The sequence below is a fragment of the Lissotriton vulgaris genome, chromosome 9 (assembly GCF_964263255.1).
Source record: "Lissotriton vulgaris chromosome 9, aLisVul1.2, whole genome shotgun sequence".
Taxonomy (NCBI): Eukaryota; Metazoa; Chordata; class Amphibia; order Caudata; family Salamandridae; genus Lissotriton; species Lissotriton vulgaris.
In genome coordinates, this window is record NC_141697.1 from 665,341,765 (window position 1) to 665,362,888 (window position 21,124).

General features: G+C 46.8%; 1 protein-coding gene across 3 annotated transcripts in view; it reads left to right on the forward strand.

Moving 5' to 3' along the window:
• The window catches only part of PPP1R13L (protein phosphatase 1 regulatory subunit 13 like), a 753,157-nt gene that overhangs the window by 194,151 nt on the left and 537,882 nt on the right, over positions 1–21,124 (forward strand). For all 3 annotated transcript variants that reach the window (XM_086938376.1, XM_086938373.1, XM_086938374.1), the window contains one exon: positions 4,047–4,084. The gene's annotated coding sequence lies outside the window, so the exon portion shown is untranslated. The remainder of the gene's footprint in view (positions 1–4,046; positions 4,085–21,124) is intronic.

The window sequence follows — 21,124 nt, forward strand, 5'->3', positions numbered from 1 at the left end:
TCGCTCCGCTTCTCTCCGGGGAGGCCTCCCCAGCTGTCAAGGTCCGCCGCCTGAACGTCTCCCGGGCACCGCCGCTCGCCACAGCACAGCGATCGCCCCACTTTTCACAGGCAGCGGTCTCGGAGAGCAGCGCTCAACTCCACCGGCGCCGGGCCGAGCCGCACAACAGCTGTAGCTTCCACAAATCACAGCACCCAGAGGAGCAGGGGGAGAAGTGTGCAGATGACTTGCTAAGGCCCCATGCGACAGTGCGGCCTACCACGGATTGGCAGCCGCCATTTTCCACAACACAGCGTCGGAACAAGGTCTGTGTGTCTGCAGGTTCATCAAGCGAGGGGAAGGTCACTCAAGGCTGAATTATGCTAACTCTCTGTACTGGGGTCTACCTGCCTATCTCCTGAAGAGATTACAGATGGTACAGAATGCTGCTGCCAGGCTTCTATTGCGCTTGGATGCCTCGTCAGGGGTTTTAAGCGCTATATAAATGCAATTACAATACAATACTACACCTTCCCAAGAGAGCCCACATTCAGCCAGGCCTAAAGGAACTGCACTGGTTGCCTATAAAAGAATGTCTGAGGTTCAAAGGTTTGGTTCTGTCGCACAAAGCTTTTTGCCACAAAGGCCCTCATCATTTGTCAACATTTTCACACCTTACCAACTAGCTTCGTCTCTTCGGTCATCCAACGCCTTGCTGGAAGTCATTCCTAGTTTCCGGTGAAAAAAGTGGAGCAGTAGATGCTTCTCTTATTTGGGTGCCAGGAAATGAAATAAGCTCCCAGTTCAGTTCTGACCTTCAAGAGACTTCTTAAGACCTGACTCTTTAGTTCTGCCTTTTAGTGCCTCTATTATTGAGGGATCAGACTTGCTACTTAGCACCGGTACACTCTTTTCTGTAGCTCTTGCACTTTACAAATCTTTAAATAATTATGTGCAATTGCTTCAGCAGTGAGGGTTGAAAGACTTTTTATCCTTTGAGAAGAACAGCTTGAATTATCTTTTTGTGGAGTTAGAATACAGAAGTTCTTTAGAAGTTACTTAAATGTTGTAAATACACCAAGCATGTCCAGTGCCAAAGCCAAATTAAGGTAGACTAGGGTGTTGTCTTCATCCAATAATACCTAGACATCTCTTTGCATCAATTACATAACCTGGTGACCATGGGCCCCAATGCAAACCTGTAAGATGAGATACCACTCCGCCAGATAGCTCTAACAAAATCCTTAATGAACCTTGCTACTCATTTACCTTCCTCATAATTTTCCAGTCATCTGTCTGTCACAGGAGGTGACAGAGGTGACATACCTTTACTTAAGATGAGATATAACAAATGTCACTGCCAGCATGTCACATTGTCTTTGCTATTAGTGTTTGATTGCAAAAAACACAGTTAATGGACAGAATGTAGAACAATGTCATACATTCACCCCAGTACAAGGATCTGGGCCTAAATCCATAGTTTTTTTGCACTCCACACCACCCTGGGTTAGACACTGGCTATATGCAAATCAGCTCTGACCCTGTGCCTCATGGGAACAGTCCAGTCTGAACTACCAAGCCATGTCTTTCCCAGACCGGAATCAAGCATCCAAGGACCGGTTTCTGGCTATCAGCCTGGATAGCTTGACTCCAGTGGTGTGGAGAGAATGGGACTCACGTCTGAGTATACCCAGCACACTCGGGGTGAAAATTGCAAAAAACACAGTTGATGGACAGAATGTAGAACAATGTCATACATTCACCCCAGTACAAGGATCTGCGGAGTGCAAAAAAACGATGGATTTAGGCCCAGATCCTTGTACTGGGGTGAATGTATGACATTTTTCTACATTCTGTCCATCAACTGTGTTTTTTTGCAATTCCCAAACGTTGGGCGCCATGTAGTGTAGTTCCTATATTTCCAATAGGCTCTGCGCATTGGAATAACATATCCTATAGATCTGACGTAGGACTTATGTCTACTAGGTCTCTATTGAATATATTAGACTTAATTGTGAGTGCCACACAAGAAGGTATTTGTTTCTGATAACCGCATAAACATGACAACTTTGTTTCCCAAGAATAAGAAATGTATCTCTAGAGTCTCGGAAACAATAGATAGTTATTTTACTCAGTCAATCGTGCATGCTTCGTTTCACCTGCGGTGCAAAGAAATAAAGAGACAGGCGTTTTCAATAAAAGTATAAAAGTATTTATTGAACAGTCTTCTTTCTCATGCAGAAGAAATTAACTGCTACAATCGTAATACTGGTTGCAAAGTACAATGCATACAGTATGAAGAGTATTATAAAATAATACTGTAAAAGCATGATATGGTTTCTAAGCCATAAAATACATAGGATACATACATTATTTAAATAAAGACTAAAAAAGTACTCAACTGGTGCTTCTAAAATACGCCTACCCTGGTGTACCTAACCTAGGTCTAGTACAAGGGAAGAAGTACGTGAGGTGTAGCTTAGTTTCAGTATTCTTTGCCAAGAATCTATCCAAGAATTCTCTAAGGGTCTAATCAGCTCTGTACCTTGGTTTTAGAATGAAGGAGGTCTGGTATCGCTCTCTCAGGACTCGATTTCCCAACAACCCGCAAGGGTAGCTTGGAAACACTGGAGCTGGAATTCTCGGCAGGAGAAAAGACAGCGTCTCTCTCAGTGCGTCTGCTGGAGGGTCGGCTTCCTTCGCCACTTGCTGCAGCGAGATGTCGGACAAGTAGACAGCCGAACTGCTCCAAACCACTGTGTATTTTCTTGGGCAAGTGTGGGAATATTCATACCTTGAAGGTGGCGAGTTTGACGTAAGGTTGGACATAATAACGTCATCAAAGGGTCTCAGTTCTTGGAAAACTCCATGAGTTCTTGGAAAACTCCATGAGTTCTTGGACAGATCAATATTGAAGCAGGGGGAAGTCCCTGACTGCTGAAGGCCGGTTTTTCCAAGAAATTGTTGTAGATTTTCTGAACTAGTGGAAGTAGCCATGCCGTATTAGGACTGCATGAGCTATGTCTTAATATGGTTATGATTTCTATGCCTATATAAGGATACGGTACCTTATACCTATATAAGGGCATGAATCGGAAAAATTACTCTAGGGTCCTAAAATGCTATACAACAGTGTGGCATCACATAACTTAACCTTTCTTTACATGCTATACGATCCATGTGCTTGGCCCGAGTCAGTTCACAACAATTAGTATCCATGTATGGATTTAGTGAGCCCTAGTTCAACCCAGACCTGGTGGTTCTGGGCTCTGTATCCCAGTGCAAATGTCTTGAGCCATTCAGGTGTGTAAGTTGTGCCTGAAGCTGCTCAGCACTCTAAGTGACAGGCTCGCAATCCGTGTCTCTGTATTTTGAATTAGTTAAGTTCTAGAGTTAACACAAGCATATCCGTTCAGTCATAGGCAACACAGCTGTTCGGTCTTGTGCCATTCTTCTGAGCTTGCCCTGTCTTCAAGGTTAAATGTGGTAAGTTATTGTGTTTTCCACTGAACAGTCACCTAATCCAGCCCTAGAGCTGTCTGACCCTGTAATCAGTCACCAGAACAATTAGGCAAAGAGTTGTCAGGTTATGTATCGTATGCCAGCCAGTCCCTTGAGGCATCCAATCTGTTAAATAAGACTGTCCATCCCATAGCAATCCTAAGCCATCAAATCTTCAAAGTGGGAGGGTTTTTATCCCTAAACCATTTTTTGAGGTCCATTAGAATTCCAGGAGTCCGGCAAACCCACCAGGTTATGACCTCCTCTCCGCTTTTGGAGGACTACCCACTATAGTTAGAAATCTAAGCCCTGTTTGCATGCCAGTGTTCTCTAAAGGCTTCAGTGAAAGCAGTGGATGCACTGTTGGCAGAGAGCTATGCGAATCAGTAGGTGTTTGTGATTGGGGAAAAAAAATCAGTCCCTGTCATACATCTGCCTGCTGACAGGGTATGTAGAATTGATTCAGGACGAGACAGGGCTGGCTTGAAGGTGACTTGATTTATTATCTGGTGCTTTACTACAACATGTTCCTTTGAAGTAATGGCCCTCTTCTTTTCAATTTCCAGGTCCGGAATCAGGAGTTCTCAGGATAAAGAAAACACAGGTAAGTCACCTATTTCCTGCGGTTTCTAATACCTACATCTTCTCCCTAGTGTATATACACATACAGGAGTGCTTTTACTGGGTGCCACTCGTTGTTGGGGTTTAAATTCTGCAGGTGGTTCACCCCCTTTTTTGGCACTCATGTAGCTCCCCCCAACCCCATGCTCCCTCCAAACCCAAGCCTGTATTCTGGCATGCACCTGCATTAGCCATGCACCTCCAGGTGTGTGGCTGGGACCGTGGGCACACTGGTAGCTTACTCCATTGTCTGGATCCTTCCCAGCGTGGGAGTTGACAGGTCTTCCTCATCAGGGCAGTTCGTTGACTACATCTGAGGGTCCCAAAACGACAGGCGGCTTCTCTTCCTTTGTTTCCTGCGCAGCGTTCGCTTAGGTCTGTTCTAGGTCTGTATCTCCTCTGCATTCCTCTCTTGTTGTGTACATGTCTTCGGAGTCTGACTGCACAGTCAAATGGGAACTGTCCTCCAGGGCCAAAGATAGACTCCCGCCCTTTCCTGTCCTGTGGCCTAGTCTTAAAGAGACAGTACTCAGTTGTACCCTGTAAAAGGATGAACAACTGATGCTTTGGTGCTTATATAGAAGGGAAGGGCCAAGGTACTGGGCCCTCCTCCTTGTCAAAAATCCCCTCCCTAGGATTTTCCCAATTGTGGTAAAGGGAAAAACAGAAGAGGTAATCGTTGTTGCCCTGTTCCTTGCCTGTTCTGTGTCATTCCTCAAACTGGAAAGGTGACAGGGACAAAAACCATTGGAGGATCCTGGCATTTTCCACTTATTCTGTTTAAGCCAGGTAAAGTGATCATGCTCTATATACAATACGAAGGGCTCCCCTCCAGGTAGTAACAGAGTATCTTAATTCTCCGTATAAGGAGAAGACATCCCTTCTAGGTGGTAGGGTATACCCGTTCCCGAGGGAACAACTTCCTACTGATATAGACATTAGGACGCTCCAGCGATCTACTGCCACAGTCCTTGCTGCTACCTGCCCTGTCTTCGCCTTGTATTCCCATTTCCTGCTTCAGTGCGGGGACTGCCGCTGCTTTCTGCGGTCGTGGGACGCCACTGACAGCACCTACGTCGCCGCACTAGACGGTGGGGGAACTACGTCACCCAGAATCCACGGCGGCTCAACGCGTCACGGACCAGTGCCAGGAGGCGCTTAAAAATCGACAAGGCCCCATGCAACGTGGGACGCTCCAGCGATCTACTGCCACAGTCCGTGCTGCTACCTGCCCTGTCTTCGCCAGGTATTCCTGCCTCCTGCTTCACTGCGGGGACTGCCGATGCTTCCTGCGGTCGCGGGCCGCTACTGACAGCGCCTACGTCGCCGTGCTAGACGAGGGGGAACTACATCACTCAGAATCCCCGGCGGCTCAACGCGTCACGGACCAGCGCCAGGAGGCGCTTAAAAATCATCAAGGCCCCACGCAGCGCGGGATGTGTGCGGGCAAAGGGCGGGCCCGTCCACGCCCGTCTTAGCCAGGTTGAGGCAGGCTGGGCCCCCCCCTCTTGGCTCCTTCGGCTGTGCCTTTGATTATCATAGAAGCTGGTGCATCTTAAAGGTACTGTTGTATTATTATATTGTGGGCTATACATTTATTTGCCTTGGACCTTTGGACCATCATTGAACTTTGTTTACCTTGCTCACAGCTTGTGCCTTTGTGATTTTCTGGGACCTGGGTGAAGAGTGGGTTTTAGGCTGGATGAGGGTATTACCTGTTAGAGTACACATAGCTTAGCACTGTTGCATTGAGATTGATACAGGGTTATGGGGAAGAGGAAGGCACTGGAAGAGAGCGGGGAGGGAATTGAGGGAGGACCAAGGCGTAACATCAGGAAAAGGGCAAAAAAGGCACGTAAGGTTATTACTAACAACTGTGTCATGGATTGGATAGACACTCTGATTAGCGAGTGCGAGGTTATCTTTGATTCAGCCCCTCTCAAACCTGTTCATAGTAATTCTAAACCTCAACAAAAAAGATCCAGGCGAACTGTGTACAGTTAGCCACCCCAGATATGTTTTGTAAAACTAGTAAGAGCAAGTTACCTAATACAATTAGTGAGACCCAGACTGAAAATGTTTTTCTTGAAAGCGTTATCGTTTCGGAGAGGGAGGTGGCTGCCGTAAACGTAAATACAGATTATGCTGCCCATATTAATCCTATTGTCATCTGCACTAATAGATTTGAACCACTTGGTGAAGCACATTTATCAAGCAGGGTAAAGGAAAATGGATTCACGAGAACACAAGCCCAAACACAAACCGTCCGTCTCCCTTGTGAGTGTACTCCCATTACTGGTTTGCAAGTACAGTCCCTAGGAAAATTAACACAGGATGTTTCCATACTGAGAGACGAAGTGCAGTCAATGAAGTGCTCTCTAGAGGAGATACTTATACTGGTGAGATCACTAACAACAGGGGCGGATCACAAGGGCGGCCAAGCACACAGGTCACGAAAAAATCGGAAGTTCCTACAGGACCCTTATCCAAAGATCATGTGGGCTCTCGGCCAAATTCAAGCCTCCAAGTTGGTGAAGATTTAGGAGTGCCAAGATGTAATGGTCTAAATTATCCAGTTAAAAGAGGCCCTAATGGCTTTAAAACAGCTAGGCACGTTTCTCCAAATGTAGTTGCTATTAATCCTGGCCCTCCACATGTTTCAGATACTAGTACCCATCCATTTCATAGGAATAATACTTTTGTACATAAGGGCCTAATGCTTTCAGGTCAGGGCTTGGGGCCAACTAGAGGGTATAAATTGAATACACGCAAGCTGCCTAGCATCTATATGGTTAATGTTCCAAATCTATACCCCAATAGTGGCAATGAGAGTGGTGAATCGTCGACAAATAAAGTCATCCACTGGATTAGATATGTGAGGGGTTGTCGATCGTTGATCAGGGAGGACATCTTAGCTGCACGAAGGATCTCTCTCCTTGATCAACCTTTTGATAGTATTGAACTTGCTATGAAGAGTGTTGATCTTGTCAAGAATCTCTTCACATTGGAGTTCCGCACTAGTGGCCCACAGAATTCTAGAATACAATTTAGGCGCTCCCCTAATGGCTATGGCGCCGAGGTCTACCAGGGACTTCGGAGACTGCAGGGCTCCTCAAGCCTTGAGACCAATGATTGACTAAATCTTATTGGCCTGCCAGGGGCTTTAATAAACGTTCCTACTGTACCCTCCAGGCAGGGACTGGACGAGAGGCTATCGCCTACCACTATCCATAATGTGGCCCTGCCAATAGATGACAACGGGGTATCAGCTTTAGCAATTACTCCAATGTTGAAACAACCTATGCCCCAGACCTTAGTTCTTAGTTACCCTGAAAGTTCTGTAAATCTACCCACAGTATGTAACTTCCTGAGTTGGAATATTGCAGGTCTCAATTCAAAGTTATGCTCGCCCGAATGGAACACCTTTGTAAAGTTATATGACATCTGTGCCTTCCAAGAAACCTGGGCAGACAAACCCTTGTTTTGTGATGGGTACCTGAATTTTTACATAGCAGCTGAAAGGAAAGGGAAGGGTAGGCCTTCGGGGGGGTTAACGATCTGGGTTCGTCAAGAGCTTAAAGTTAACATCCAGGTTCTTTCAACCCAGAATAAGGACATTCAAGCGATCAAAATAATCAGCAATGACTATTTATCAATTGTGTTATTTAATATCTATGTCAGGGGCACAAGGGGAAAAAGATCAAGAGTGTTAGCGGCTCTGGAAGAGCTACTTGATACACTACCTGACTCTTCTAAGGTAATAATAACGGGTGATTTCAATACAACGTTTGAACCCCTTACCTTAGAAGATGCCCACTGGATTGATGACAGGAACTGGGGTGTTCCACCACTTGAGTTGCAGCCTATTAGGAAGTGGACTGATGTGGCTATCCAAGTAAACAGCATTTGTATGGAACAAGGCCTAAGGGCTTTAAATGGGCGCACAAAATCAGACAGGGTAGGAGCAAACACTTTCAACGATGGGCACTTTGTGAGTAGAATTGATTATGTATTGGTAAGCCTGAGTCTGTGGTATTTGGTGGATGATATGAAAGTGACCATAACCCGCTTTGTTGTTCCCTGTTTCTGATTTGCCATACTTCAGATGTATATATAACGGACAGGAATTACATTGGCGAGGTTGTATCCATGAATGATCTAAGGAGACTTAAATGGATACAGGTAGAAGAAGCCCCAACTTTGCTAGATAAAATAGATCAGAGCTTGGAACTCGCTACTAAAGACCTCGAGGCTTGTGTATCACAGATAGGAGATCATAGAATAGTGAGCACTCGTACTGCTTTTTTAAAATCTTTTGCGCTCATACTTTGAGAAGAAGGGAAAGAAGCCCAAGGCACCTGCCCAGAAAGAGGGACGCTGGTACAATGATGATTGCCGGGCGGCATGTTTGGCCCTTGGGAAAGCCATTAGAGGGAGCGTCCCATCAAAGGTCTGGGAAATGAGAACATTTTATAAGGTTATGCAAGTAAAGGCCAAGAAAGCATGGGATGTTAAAAGGTGGCAGGACTTGAGGGACGCATGCGCCTCAAAAGATCCAAAGCAGTTTTGGCATATTTATAAATGGTCTACCGGGGGTCAAGCTGAGCGCCCCCAAAATCATGTCTCAGTAGCAGCCTGGGTTAATCACTTTAAGCCCCAATATGCTTCTACCCCTTTAGTGGGGGAAGTTGCTTTTACAAATTTGATGTATTCGGGTGAAACTTTTACCATGAGGGAAGTTGAGGCAGCATTGAATTCAATCTTACCGAGGAAAGCGCCTGGGCCCGACGGCATTCCAGGCGATATTTTTTTATACGACAAACCAAGTTGGAGCCGATATTTTCTCAAGCTATCTAATGCGATTGCACAATGGGCCCGATTCCTACATCCTGGAAAAGTGCGAAAATCATCCCTGTCTATAAAAAAGGCGATAAAGCATGCCCGGGGAACTATAGGCCTATTAGCCTAATCGACTGCTTTCAGAAAATAATTGGTAGGATGGTGTTAAATAGATTACAGGGGTGGATTGAGGAGTTCGGAGTTCTATCCCCATTACAAGCTGGATTCCGAGCAGCCACAAGCACCATCGACCAGGTTTTCATATTCACTTTAATTTACTGGAAGCTAGTAACCTTAGGCAAAGCTAGTCTTTATGCCGCCTTTGTAGATCTTAGGGCGGCATTTGATTTAGTCCCCCGCTGGAAATTATGGCTAGTTTTGAAACAGCTTGGGCTTCCCCTGGACCTTTTAACTTTGATCCGAAGGCTCCATGAAGGTAATAATGCCCAAATTAGATGGGGGGGTGGCACGGGGAAGTCACTGAAACGTTCCCGGTGGAACGCGGCGTGAGACAGGGATGTGTGATGGCCCCTACGCTATTTTCGTTATATATTAACAGGATAGCTGATAGTATGAGTGCAATCCCAACTGATGCCCCTACACTAGCTGGAGAAAAAGTACCTATTTTGATGTTTGCCGACGACACGTTGATTCTCTCCAAGACCCCGAGCGGGCTTCAAAAGGCATTAAAGATCTTTGAGGATTTTTGTTGCCCGAGGGGCTTGGAGGTCAACGTGTCCAAGACAAAGCTAATGGCGATCAGCGCTCATGAGGCAAATATGAGGGGCTTTAACATGAAGGATGGAGCACTAGAATTAGTAAATGAGTTAACTTATTTAGGAGTGAACTTTCAAGGAAATATGAAGTGGGATCGCCAAATTGATTTAGCCTCACTTAAACTTTGAAAGATTTCAGGGGCTCTCTGTTTGGAGCATAATCTTTCTAATTTCAAGCCTATTAGCCCAGCCCTTGAAATTTATAATTTGAAAGCTGTTAGTTCAGCATTATACGGTTCGGAAGTTTGGGGTTGTGAGAACCTTTTACCTCTTACTATTTCTGAAAACAGGTTTCTAAGAAATATTTCTGACTTCCCCTATGTGTCCGTTGTTAATGGATCTGGGTAAGAAACCTATTGCAGCAGTAGTTAAATTGCGTCCCCTTCTGTTCTGGAGAAGACTATGGTCTACACCTGAACTTGCTGGCTATGTGCAGGGCTTCATAGACATAATTAGAGCTGATACATTACATCGCATCAAATGGTTATGGGTAGTTCGAAACCTTTTAGGAGAGCTAGGTTTGATTTCATTGTGAACTGATCCTGTAAACTCAATTTTTCCATCAAAAACTGAAGATTAAATACTGGGATTGGTTTCAAGAAAAAAATGTAAGGAAACCAGCGTCTACATCCCTTACCAGCCGTTTTCTGGATTACAAAGTCGCCCCGAGGATGGAATCCTACTGGGATGCTATTACCAAACCCATGGACCGCAAGTTGTACTTTCAGTACAGGGTGGGTACGCTCCCAGTGAGATAGTTTACGATGAAATGGTCAGTCCAACCTTTAACTAGGTGCCCGAGGTGTAGAGTCCACGACTCATATCCTTTTTGTTTGTGATGCCTATGCTGCCCCGCGCCGGGTCTGGCTGATACCAATCTGTAGGGTCCTGGGCACAAGCGTGGCTGCGGAAGCTGAACGCATTTTGCGTACTGATACTTCATTACCCATTGCATTGGCCATGGCGAAATTTCTAGGCTGGGTATGGATTTTGAGGGCTTGCTTAATTGCTCAGAGTCTTAGATATTAAAAATATAACAACCTTCTTATAATGCCGTAATTTGCACATATTCTAATGTTCCATCTTTTTAAACCTGCTGTTTTAACGATTTTACTGCCTGTATCTTATTCATGGGGATGTGCATAATTTTTATATTGTGATCTATATGGAAGTTTCCCCGGGACTCTAGTGGCGCTGAAGAAGGCTTAATATTGCCGAAATGCATTCGCCTTGTTGGTGTGAATAAAGGCTTCCACACTGTCCCCTGCTGTGGCTTCTACTCTTTTCAAGGTGAAGGAGGTTCTTTCGAGATATATATATATATATATATATATATATTTTTTTTAACTCTTTTTATTGAAAACAAGGAAGACATTACAAAAAGGGAAAAATAAATCTCAGGTGAGCACATTACATTCCTAACACATGAAGCATTGTGGCAAAGTACAGAATCAAATATAACAACATTTAGTGCAGGGATCTTGGGGAGTCCTGTGTCTCTGGTACCAATACCGGCAAAGGTGGTTCACAAATTTCTCCTCTATAACTATTCCATGCGTTCCAAATCTTACCCCACTTCTTTGGGCAGCCCCTTGCCACATAAACTGCTCTTTCTCTAATCATGCACCAGTCAAGGTCCTCCGCCCATTTGGTGACTCGGGCGGCTGGCTGGCTCCCCAAAGCTGAGCTATGTTTCGTTTAGCCACCATATACGTCAACGTCACCCACTGTTTCTGGTACGCATTTAGATCCGTAGGCTCCCACACGTTCAACAAACACCTCCGGGCCTCTGGTCGTATCTCCACACCTATTGCTCCCCTCAGCTCATCATGGATCTTTGTCCAATACAACTGTTTCTCAACACAATGCCAGAGAATATGACTTAGAGTGCCAATTTCCCCACACTTTCTCCTGCACTCTCCGCTCTCAGCCCGTCCCATTCATACCAAACGGGGTCCTGTTATATATGATCTATGAAGTATCTTCAGTTGCACCAGTCGAAGCCGCATCTGTATGGTAACTACCTTTGGAGAGGAGGCCGCCTCCATCCAATCCTCATCATCTAGTTCTAACCCATCTGCACTGCATTGAGCTCTAGTCCGCACCAGTGGGTTCTCCATGTTATTGATCAGTTTCCTGTATATCAGGGAAATGGTTGTTTGGGGGATAAATCCATCCAGTACTCGGTCCTCCAGGGGCGATGCCTCCGGGAGCACCCTACCTTTAGGGATGTGGGTGGCAAGGGAAAGCCTCACTTGTCGATATCGATAATATTCGTTATCGTGCAAACTATATTGTTTTATTAGGGAGTCGAAGGTGTGCACTGTGCCTTTCCCCATACATCTTTTATTTGGGCAATTCCGATAAGATCCCAACTGTCAAACCCCTTCGATTTCCACAGACTACCCAGCTTCTCAGAGTTCAGGAGGGGAGTGGCTATGGCCAATTTGCCCTCCCATCCCAGACCTTTATTGGCTGCGTGCCAAACCTGGATCCCATGTGCGGTTGGGCCAGTCAATGGAAACCTCCCGGGTCTGGAGTACAGGGCTCTCTCTATCACCCCTCGCGGGGCCTGTCCCAGGTCCATAGCATAGCCTGGATCTCCAGGGAGTCCATGCACAATGTGGTTCACCGCAGCCAGCTGTGAGGCCCAATAGTACTTCTGCAGATCCGGAATCCCGATCCCGCCGTCGTACCACGCGAGTGTCAATTTACCAAACGCTATTCGGGCCCTACGGTCCCACATAAGCTGTCTCTCAAGAGTCTCTATTTCCCTGAAATAAGCCGCTGGGACCGGGTCCATCGAGTTCTGTAAAATATATAAAAACCGATGCAACGCCATCATCTTGAAGAGCGTAGCTCTCCCCAGCAAGGAGAGCGGAAGGGTTTTCCAGCGCTCTACATCTTTCTTACACCTATTCAATGGAGAAGCTAGATTATTGGCATATCGTAGCTGTGGATTGAGCGTGATAAATATACCCAAATATTTGAATCCGAGAGCCTCAATATGAATCGGATATGTCTGTGGAACCACCGGGGGGTCGCCCACTAGAACAAATAGCACCGACTTTGTCCAGTTTACGGCCAGTCCGGAGTACCTACCGGAAACAGTGAGCACGTCTAGAAAATTGTGAAAGGAGTCTATAAGGTTAGCAAGACATTGTCCACATAAAGCGAGATCTTGTCTTCCCAGTCAGGTGACCATCATAAGCCCTGTATCGATCTGTCCCATCTGACCCAGGCTGCCAGGGGCTCCATCGCAAGTGCAAAAAGCAGAGGAGACAATGGAAATCCCTGTCTTGTGCCTCTACCCAAAGGGAAGTCACCAGACTTGCAGTTATTAGCAACCACTCTGGCCAAGGGATTTGCATACAGCAAGCGGACCCAACCGACAAACTCTTTCCCAAAACCCAGCTTTGCCAACACCGCAAACAAATAGTGCCACTCCACTCTATCGAAGGCCATTGTGGCGTCTAAAGATACCAACACTGTCGGTTCGTGGATCTTCGAGGAGCCGCCAAGGACGCTATGTAGTCTGCGCAAGTTCAATGCCGTGTTACGACGAGGCATGAAACCGGATTGATCTGGATGAATAAGAGACGTGATCACCTTGACCAGCCTAGTGGACAGGATTTTCGCTAGGATTTTGGGTTCAGCGTTAAGAAGCGATATGGGCCGATACAATGCTCATCTTATGTTATATTTACCAGCTTTATGTATGACCAAATATTGGCCACTCGTTGGTCATATGGGAGCTCACCCTTCTCCTTGCTTTCCAAAAACATGGCTCTGACATGTGGGGCGAGTCTACCAGCATTCAGTTTATAGAACTCTATCGGTATCCCGCTGGGGTCTGTCGCTTTTCCCGGACTTTATCTGTCTGATCGCTTGCGCAACTTCGTCATCAGAAAACGCAGAGTCGAGATAACTCCTGTCCTCCTCTGACAAACTCGGCATTACGATATCTCTGATCATCTCGCCGCTATCGGCTTCTGTAAACACATTACCGGGCGTGTAGACTTTCCTATACTATTCCGAAAACATATCCGGCTCCGCCTGAGGATCCGTGATCTTACTAGATGCCCTCTCTCCATGCTCAAGCCATTCAATCAGCTTACCAGCTTTATCACCATGCTCATATATACACTCTGGACTGCACTATTATGGGCCATCGCTCTATCCCTGATGAGATCTTTATATTCCTCCTGTCGGAGCCTCAGTAGGTGGAGCCCTTCAGGAGTAGGCGACTTGGCCACCTTCTCCTCCAAACGAGTGACCTCCGACTCTTTCTGGGCCACTTCTGCTTGTCTTGTCTTCTTTTTGCCTGACACCAGGGACAATACCTCGCCTCTCGACACCGTTTTGTATGCTTTTCAGCGGGATTGCGCAGAATCAACAGATCCCACATTTTCCAGGAAATAACGGTCTGACATGTGCAGCACCTCTTTCTTAATGGCTGGGTCTTTCAACTGCCAGGCGCTGATGGGAGCTATCCTCCCCACTTCTGGAAGATCCAGGGCCAGCCGCACCCATAGCAGAGAGTGGTCCGAAATGCCCCTGCCAAGAAACTTCACCTCTTGGATCATAGCCGCCAGCGCCCCAGGTAACGAAATATAATCTATCCTAGATAAACTGCCATGATCTGCAGATCCATGGGTGTAGTGTGTCAATGTTGGGTTGCGCAATCGCCAGCTGTCAATCAACCCCGACATGTCTATAAACTCAGGGAGCCACCTCTGTGTTGATCTAAGCACACGCAGGGGCTGAGGTCCATCTCTCCGTCTAAGACCGCATTGAAGTCGCCACCCAAGACCAGACCCCCGAGGGGCAACGCGAGAAAAACCGCAGCCAAGTCCCGGAAGGTCTCGGCCAGGTGGCACATATATTGACAAAAAAGTGACCGTTTTACCCCCCACCTGCCCCGAGACTCCCGCATATCTGCCCCTTTGATCCACCCAGGTGGCTTGCACTGACAGAGGGAAGGAGTTTCTGACCAGTACACCAACTCCTCGAGAACCAGTGGTAAACCCAGCATGCACCACCAACTTATACCCCCCTTTATAGAGGGCCATGCATCTATTTCCGACTAAGTGTGTTTCCTGCAGTAACACCACATCCGGGGAGTGTCGTCTGATAAGTTGGCTGACCATCCCTCTCTTGATCTTGTCACCCAAGCCATTCACATTTCAGCTCAGAACTCTTACCCCTGAGTCTCGACTTCTCTGCCCCATTCAACTCATGTGCAAAACGTCTCGCTACATTGATGACACCTGAGGCAAAAAGGAGGGGAAAAAGAAAACCAAAAGAAAAACAACAATCACAAAAAACCTTACCCATCCCACCTCCCCCCACCCTGCACCCCTGCTCACGGCATTTGCCAACCCCCAACTCGCATTGTGCCTGTTGCCCCATACCTAAACTAATGACTATCTAAATATAGATCAGAGGCGGAAGCCCGAGCCCCGCATCACCGCCCCGCCCATAGGAAACAAGTCTGACGCCTAGAGCCATACCCCGCGGATGGAGACTACCCAGGATTAATCAAAAAGCAAGCAAGCAGTATCCCCCTTTACCAGCCCACACCACTCCAACTACAATAATACCTATCATTCCTGTTCCAGAGCACCATGTCCATCTCCGCTGCCCCCCTCCAAGGGATCCCCCTGATTGGAGAGACTCTCCAACCAATCTGAGGCAATCTCTGGGTTATCAAAAAACCAAGCCCCCCCCCCCCACTTCAACTCGTAATTTGGCTGGGTATAACATGGCCGTGGACAAGGGTCAGGGGACTCGATAATTCTCGCCTCTGTGCCTACTCTAACCAGGGATCACACTCGGCAACTCTGGGCATTAAGCTTGCCTCATCTCTACAACGGCCCCCCACAGACGCCGGGAATGCCTGGTTTCACCTTGGAGATATCCAGAAGGGACCATCTCACAGGGAAAGCCAGGACGGGTTCCCCAGCGGTCTTCAGCGCCAGGACGCTCCCGGGCAACAGTGCGCTTTACAAGTCCCACACATTTACATTTACATTTAAAGTGCTTGTCTCTGAGCCGCTTCTTGACTCCCATGAAGCTCTGTCACCGTCTCTGGACCGCCTGGGTAAAGTCTGGGAAGAAGGTGAGGGTGGAATTTTCATAACTCAGGGGACCACCAGATCTAGGAGCCTGCAGGATAGCGTATCTGTCTCTGAAATTGAGCGCCCTCGCAATCATCGGACGTGGTGGAGCCCCCATCTTGAGTCGCCGTCCCGGAATTCTATGGGCGCGCTCAATCGTGAAAAGGTTATTCAGTCCTTTCGGCTGCAGATGTTTTAGAACAATATCTTCAACAAAGAGATCTGAGGTCACCCCTTCAGCCTTCTCCGGAACGCCAATTATGCGTATATTATTCCTCCGAGCCCGCCCTTCATAGTCATCCAGCTTGCGGCTCGTCAAGTCATTGGCCTCCTTGAATGCACGGACCTTCCGCTGCAACTCCGACACATCATTAGTCAAGCTTGCAGTCTTGATACAGATGGATTTGACCTTCTCACTAGTTTTGGTGAGATCAGCGCGAAGCAGGTTGACTTCAATGGACACAGTGTCCAGCTTATGATCTAGCGACGCCATCTGTTGCCCCAGAGAGGCCTTAACGCCTGCGATCGCGGCCATCACATCCTGCAGCGTAGGTTCCACCACTGAATCAGCAGAGTCTTTGCTGCCTCCTAACATCTGCCCCGGCCCGGAAGGCGAGCCCTTGGGCAATGTATATCAATCCAGTTTGTTGGATTGGATGGAGCGAGACCCCTTAGTTGACCTGGGCTGCAATTTTTCGCCCTCCGACCGCGCCGCCATCTGAAGTCAATACGTGGGGGGCAACTACCAATAGCTAGTGGACACGCCACGATAGGCCGCCCAGAAACACCCCCTATCGACCACAGTGTCTAACGCACCAGCCTCTCACCGGTTATATCAGCTTCCCCACGTGAAGTGTTCATCAGCCTGATCTAGTGGGCACCACAGGTTGTTCAGGCCACTGTGTGGAACTACGGGACCGTCTTGTCCTCAGCGGCAGTACCGAAGTCATGAAAGCGAGATGAAGACCCATGTCGCCTGAAGGACAGCGTCCACTGATGGCTCGGCAGCCCAGCGGGGCCCCCAACATATAGCGCTCAGCTCGTCACCGGCCTCACCAGGCCAAACAGAGACGTCCAAAGAATAGATCTCCAATCAACTACAGTCCAGGGAACGCCACCAGATGGTGATCGCCAGCACTCCAGGCCGTCGGGGAGGTCTCCGCACTCAATCCGCAGCTCGGGTCCCCACAAGCTGCTCCTCCGTGAAAGTCTAGACCCCTCCAGGCCACGCAAGTGGGTACCAATAACAGCAAAGGGGCCCCTGTTAGTTAATATGGATAGCGTCTGTGGCCATATACACGAAAGCCCCAGTGCCCTTCTCAATGCAGCTCACCACCTTATACAACCAGGTATAATCCAAAACCGGGCTGTCCGGCAAACACCGTCCGATCACCAGCACACGGATGACAAGGGAAGGGGCTTGTCTTCCGCCGGGTCGGCCACTTAAGAGCGCCGCAGGATGATGGGGGGCGAGGCACGGGTCACCAGGAGTCACTGGCCTACGCGGCCATCTTAGGTGCCCGCGTAGCTCTGCCTCTCCATTGTGACAATATATTATTTTTAAATCGTGATTTTGTTGTATTCGCTGATTTGCACATTGCTTTTATGATTGTAAAAGTCGAATAAAGCTGTTTTGACTGACATTAGGACCTTCCTTTCCCTCCTGGGCCGGCTGAGATAAGACCATCCCAATCCTGACATTTGAAGCATCGGTTTGTAGACAAATGTTTTGGTGAAATCAGGTGAGTTCAGGACAGGACCTATGGTGAGGGCAGTTTACAACTTCTGGAAGGCAACATGCGCCGAAGGAGCGGCATGTTTGAAAACCAAAGGGGAGATTAGTTTTTTCAACAAATCCATAAGGGGAGCAAACAACTCAGAGTACTGGGAAATGAATCTCCTTTAGTACCCCAGGAGACCCAAAAATCTCTGATTTCTCATTTTAGGGTTGGGAAGGGAGTTTCTGTTCTAGAATTGGCTTTTTTCTACTGAGGCTCTGTAACTCCTTCCCGATAGAATAACCCAGGTACCTGGCTTTCTGGTGTGCAAATTTGGATTCCTTAGCATTCATGAGTAAATAGGCTTGTAGCTCAGGTAGGATTAACTGGAGATGTCTTAGGTGTTCTGACCAGGTCTTACTGTACACAACATCATCGGGATAGGCTGACGTATACCATTGGATTAAGTTGGAGTAGGGTGTTCATGAGTCTCTGGAGGGTGACCGGAGTGCTCCAGGGGTGCTCCAGGGGTTGGGCCTAACCATTTTTTAAAAAGTTTAACATGGTAAATATATTCCTTCTTAGAAGAAGGACCTAACTGGTAGGTAATTCAACCTAATATTTTAGTGATCTTGTAAGGGCCTTGCCAGTCTGCTTTCATCTTAGTGCTGGAGGTAGGTAGAAGGACTAGGAGGCAATCTCCAGCAACATGCCCCCTCCATTTAATTTCCTTTGCCATAGAAAAAACTTTTATGTTGACTTTGCTCCAGTTTTTCCTAAGCCCTCAACTTGCCTCTACAGGACTTGAGTTGGTTGTTATAATTGTTGTGTACTTTCCACTAATCAGCAGGAATTACACGTTTGTTGACGACATAAACTTAAGATGGTGCCAGGCTGATTCCATGCATCTCCGTAGGGCATGTTGTCCCCTGGACCAGCTAGCTAGCAGTGCTACCATTCGCCCTACCTAAACCTTAGCAGGGAGCAAACAGTTCTGACACCCACTGAACAAGACAACTCCATTCCTCAGGAACCATGGTGACAGACTACAAACATTTACTCAGTCACCCGTGCTTTCTTGTACTCCGAGAAATATACAAAGAATACACAGAGGGGAGATTTCAATATTTATTGAACCATAGTGATTCTTGTAGATAGGGCTGCAATGATTAAAAGACAGAAACAGACAAACATGAGTGTCAAAACATTGACTAAAACAAATAGTTCCACAATCTTGTAGTGACATCTTATATATGCATACATACACAGTAATATAACCATTTGGCATATTTTTATGATGCAGAACTCTAACCTACCTGTCTAGGATGCAGATGTATGTTTTGCTAAGTAATTCCCTTCCTGATAATCAAACTCATTACCTGGTGGGTAAGAGTGTAAGATCCTGTCTTAGTAATGAACTGGACACCCCTCACGGAGATGTCAGTCAGCTGCAAAGAGAAAGCTTCAGCATGCAGGGACCCCTCAAAGTCAGCAGAAGTGTCACCTCTGATTATGTTAGGAAACAAAAGGTTACATCTACAAAATGGTATACTTGCCTTGAGCCGAGTTTGTGATCATGCTACCATTGTATTTTCACAGATAGCTGTGTTGCCATATGGATGTAAGAATAAACACATTTATGTCACGCACGTGAGAGCCTTAACCCAATTGCCATGGCAGAGTAATAGTGTTCTCAGGAAGTTCTCCATGTCAGCAAGGTCGGTGTTTTCAAGAAACCAGTCAGAGTCATAAATGCAAATGTGTGTCAAAAGTTGACAGGGCAAAGAGAAGGCAATTTTAGGAAAATGCTATGTACAAGTAAAATGGCACAAATTCGTATAAGGCCTAACTCTGGCACATGACACCCACTTCCTCGTACAAATGTCGGCTAAGAAGTTATCTAAAGCAAACTAATATAACCATCAAAAATACATCAGCATACATATAAAAATGCTAAAAGTGTATTTGATAAAGTTATAATAAAAGTAGCATTCGAAATCAGGCACTCAAGCTATTTGGAGGCCCAAAGCATAAAGAAAGCCAAATTTGTTAAAAATATAAAAGCATTAAAATGAGAGGCAATTTAAAGCAATTTGGAAGTTAAAAATAGTCAGAATAAAAAGTTCCTACCTAACGGAGAGCCAGATGTTTGTAGACTGTTTCCGGCATCTGCAGAAGACGTTCCCAGAGGCACACCTCAGAGCAAGACAATAAAGCAAGTATGTTCTCATCCAACCCCACAGTAGCTGCTGAGGGAGTGAATACAGCCACCTGATGTTTTGGTAAAACAGAACTTGGAGCATAACCACTAGGTGTGGAGCCAACCCAAGGCAGCTAATAGAATGGGGCAAGGAGCAGAGGTATCCACAGGGAACCACTATGAGGATGGGCCTTCAGCAGGTCTACTAGCACGTGTATGTCCAAAGGTTCAACCAACTGCGACACCAAGCAAAAGTCTAGTGCATACTCATAAGCGCACAAAAGGCAGAGGAACACAGGCTGTACACAATGCAGCTATACAGGCCAGAAAGAGAGTAACCAATGCTTATCCAGTTCTTGAAGCAAAGGGATGCCAAAGAAATGCACCATGCCTTCATGGCACAGCTGAACATGAGGCAGTGCCAGCTCCATTTGAGCTCGAACTGGGACATCCATTGCGGAAAAAAAGAATAAAAGCAGTATCCCTGACACTAGGAGCAGGACCAGCGGAATACCTCCAAAGATGCTTCTAAGGACAGGGTGGATGAAAGTTGGAATAGCTCCAAACACCATCTGGAAGGTGCTGACCAACCCAGAGCCTATGTTTTTGAAAAATCCTACAATTGCAGTCGTATTAGACATATTAAAAATATGAAGGGTCAGTTCCCCAAAATGTGTGGGAAGCTAGTACGGATATACGCATTCATCTCCGAAGAGGAACGCGCCACCTGAAGATCAAACGTTTCCTTAGCCGAAGTTAAGGCCACATCTTTCTTAAACAATAAGGCTTTCAGTTTGCACAGTGCATCAAAGCGCACATTGGTAAGACTAATTGAAGGCCACAGTGTATCTTCCCTAAGTACACGGCAGGTGGAAACAGGACTTTGGTGCAAAATGTTACAGTGGAAGAGACGGTCACCACATATGCGACCCTGGTTTCATTCCACAGCAACCTTGACTGTTCAATATGGGGTAGCTCTGATTTGGAGCAATCTGTAAGTCGGGCCTATCATGGCTGCCAGAGACCCTTTCAGGTAGCAAGACAGGTTTGCTATCAACTTATTGCATGCCTCGTGCAATGAGATGTCTTTGCACACTAGGACCTACGTAAAGTATTCCCGCAGTCCATGCCACTGAGAAAAAATTCAGTGTCTCTATTCCTACACCGGAATGTGAGAGAAATTTCTCATTGTTCATGTATGAACCCTTGGGAAACATCCTTTACAACGCGGTGTTTACACCGGGCGACCTTTACGACGCAGCCATTACAACGCAAGTCGTTACTACGACTTGCGCTGGAGGGCGCTCTTGCTTAAGGAATAGTTTGAATTTCTATTCCAACACCTTCCCTACTGTTACGTGGGCTGGAGTT